Source organism: Porites lutea, chromosome 1 (assembly GCF_958299795.1).
Source record: "Porites lutea chromosome 1, jaPorLute2.1, whole genome shotgun sequence".
NCBI classification, from domain to species: domain Eukaryota; kingdom Metazoa; phylum Cnidaria; class Anthozoa; order Scleractinia; family Poritidae; genus Porites; species Porites lutea.
Window position 1 is genome coordinate 3,313,636 of NC_133201.1, and position 3,310 is coordinate 3,316,945.

The window sequence follows — 3,310 nt, forward strand, 5'->3', positions numbered from 1 at the left end:
ACGTTCGCTGCTATAGGGAACGTTATTTTAAAATGAGTCATGCTGTTTTACACCTTTAATTTCAGTTTGAAATGTATCCGCGGGCTATATATAGAAAGTTACCACAACGATCGAGAATAAAGCTCTACAAACATTATTTTTTGAGTTAGGTAAAACCCGAACATTTCTGTCCCATCTTAAAAAGAAAGCTATAACAATACCACCGAATTTTAGAACAAAACTGTCCATTAACATGTCTCTGCTAAAAGTTTTCGGTAAGGCAACTTAAAATTAACGAAACGTCATTTGTAGCGACTCTTGTTGAGTAAAATATGCTTAATTTGTATAAAACAGCAAAAGCTTCGACTTTATTTATTTAAAGGTTTCGCCCGATGTAAGAGAATCCAAGACAGCCCTGGATTCTGGATTCCATTCCATGGATTCCGGATTCCCCATGTAAGACAGTCAAAACTGGACTGGATTCCAGGCTGTGGATTCTGGATTCAGAGTAGTGGATTCTGGATCCTTTGTCAGTGGAACATGGATTGTGGATTCCAATCCTTAGTGGATTCCGGATTCCTTGAGCTGTATTCCATATGGGATTCCAAAGCTAAGGATTCCGGATTCCACAGCGAAAATTTGCTGAATTCCGGAATCCCAATTCCCTTACATGGGGCTAAAAGGTCTATCCACACTTGAGAAGATTTTTAGTATCTTTTAAAGTTCTGGTATTTGTTCTAGTGAGCCAAAATCTTTCGGGTCATCAACCAGGACAAAGAGGGCCGTAGAGTAAATAGAGTGATTTAAGCAAGCAAGTTTTAACCTAGCAATTAAAGCAAACCATTTAATCTTAAATTAAAGACCCTGTCCGAGCAAGACGTTGAGTGATTATGTGACATCATTATATCCCACAGCATACTGGGAAACCTTCACGCACGCGTAGTTCAGATTATTTCGGCGCAGATAGTCAATGAGCTATATTCATTGGACGTTACACAGCATTAAATTACAAGATAAGGTGTCCAGTGATTTCCCATAACGCAGTTGTCGTTTTCAGGGTATAAAAGGCATCGCAGATGGCATAATTTCCATACTTACAGGGCACTGGAGTTACTGTGATCACGAAGGCAGTGCTCCCTGGTTTCGGTCTTCACTGCACTTACGAGGGCCGATTCCCGCGTGTTTCCATAAAAAGTGGTGCACGGTGTGCAATTTTTGGTAGTTGGGCAGACCTGCGTACGCGCTCGTGGGCCCTCCAATAAAAAGCAGCCAGAACTGAACCAAGTGCCCGCCATCGGGACTGACATGGAATAATGAGCTCTCTGAGTTTTCATCTTATTTGAGTTTACTATTTGTAGCTTTATGGCGCTCAAATAACGTGGTTTATTTTAATGGTAGAAACAGACTGACGTTCTTTTAAACACTCGGAACTATCGATCATGTTAATATTCAGACAAATTTGCGTTGACACTCGTTGGTCCCGTTAAGTACAGGCAAACAAGGAAACAACACGTTCCTTTATCCGGTAATACTCTAGCTATCTTAATTCAATGTCTTATCGTCGTGAAACATATTAATGTATAAAATAGGTAGGGACTAATAGCAATCGTGCTTATCGTCAAATGCTAGCGGAAAGATGCTAAATTTTTGTTGACATGCACTTGTTAAATTGCTGAATTAAATTGGTTGGCATAACTGCTAGTTTTATACCCCACACAGGGGGTTTTTCGTTTTGTTTTTGGCTGTTTTTTTTTTTTTTTGTGACATTATCTTAAAAAGGGACCTCACGCTGTTAGTCTGAGATAGTTTGCAAACAAAAAAGACTCATTCTCCGATGTGGAGATGGTAAATGTACAACGCCGGATATTCCACAACTCATAAGTGTCTTACCTAAAAAAGGGAAAAAAAACAACGATTGACCAAAGCAAAAAAGAGGCTAACTTTTTGCACCTGGGATTATGAAACCAAACGAAATCCTAAACGAATGTGATCGGGTGATGCACTGCCGCCTACATATCATTCCGAATTTAAAAGCCAATCAGAGGACGTACGAAAAACCACCATGACCACTAATTTTGAATATAATATGTGAACAATTATTGCCGCACGATTGTGTTGCATATGAGATGTTATAAAATAGCTAAGATAGTACGCACGTTCAGACTGGTAAAAATCCTATGGTCTCTGCAGCTTCACACTGAAGTACTGTTTGATTAACGTTCGCTGTTTGGGAATTAACATAATGCTGACTTGGAAGTCCTAATTTTGTTTTTCTTTTCTTATTATGGGGTTTTCAAGCGAGTACGCAAGTCACCCCGATATCAAACAAAAATTCAGCACCCGACTCACCCGGCCTGGAGTGAACGCAAGGGTCAGTGGCCCAGAGTGCAATGCGCCACCTTGCCTTGGGAGCCCCGCCTTCGTGATCGCGGCGCTCCTGTGCACTGTAAGTTTGAAAAGAAGGAAACATCGGCACTTGTTTATATAGCTCTCATTTACTGCCCCACTTACGGTTATAATTCAGTAAAAACTGCTTCTCAACCAATGAGAATGTGCACTTTTGAGCCTGCGTGAGCTTTATAGGTCTTGTGAAGTTAATAGGTTTTTATTTGTTATATTATTCAGGAAGTTCGAGAGTTTTTTCGTCAATTCAAATTTAATCTTAAAACCAATTACTACCAGCAGGGAATGAAAAGTAATTCGTTAGACCTATTTTGTATCTAACTTTCATGACCCAAAGTCAATTCAAAGATGTTGAATTGTTTCTAACCAATCGAATTATCTGTTAATTGCTTAGTTTTCATAATGATAATCACAGCGGGGGAACTCGATTTTCTCACGGGGTTCCGCAATTTTTATGTTAGCATCCAAAACTTCTTTCTTTTACAACACTTATTTATATATTACTATTTAAACTCGGCGGAAATTGATAAATTAGATTAGCACGCTTATCAACCCTTAAATTAAAATTGTTTTCAGTTCATGAAACTAAGAGACTCGATCTATTTCATACATCAGTTGTGCCGGAAGAAACATATCCACAAATTAAATAATTTAAATTTATATTATAAGCATTTACTTAGGAATAGAATGTTGACAACAGATTTTCTGCGCCTTTGACGGAAAACATTTTAGTACAGTTTTCCCATGACAACATCGTCGATGTAATTGTGTGTTCTGCTGAAAGCTCGATCGGTTTCACTTATCTTTCTTGTATTTATGTTAAAGAAGTTAATCTAGTTTCCAGTTTGAAGCCCGAGAATGTTCATTTTATTCCTCTAATTCCGAGAGTCATATCTGGCTTACCTTCTGTTCAGAGACCTAGAACGTT

The 3,310-nt window shown here is 38.6% G+C and overlaps 2 non-coding genes across 2 annotated transcripts; one reads left to right on the forward strand and one right to left on the reverse strand.

Annotated features, from left to right (window-relative positions):
* Positions 1-1,069: 1,069 nt before the first annotated feature.
* LOC140924438 (U1 spliceosomal RNA) lies at positions 1,070-1,235 on the forward strand. The gene has a single exon (XR_012164284.1). It is a non-coding gene; the product is annotated as a U1 spliceosomal RNA (small nuclear RNA).
* A 1,029-nt stretch (positions 1,236-2,264) lies between these two features.
* LOC140924208 (U1 spliceosomal RNA) lies at positions 2,265-2,433 on the reverse strand. The gene has a single exon (XR_012164210.1). It is a non-coding gene; the product is annotated as a U1 spliceosomal RNA (small nuclear RNA).
* Between the last annotated feature and the right edge of the window lie 877 nt (positions 2,434-3,310).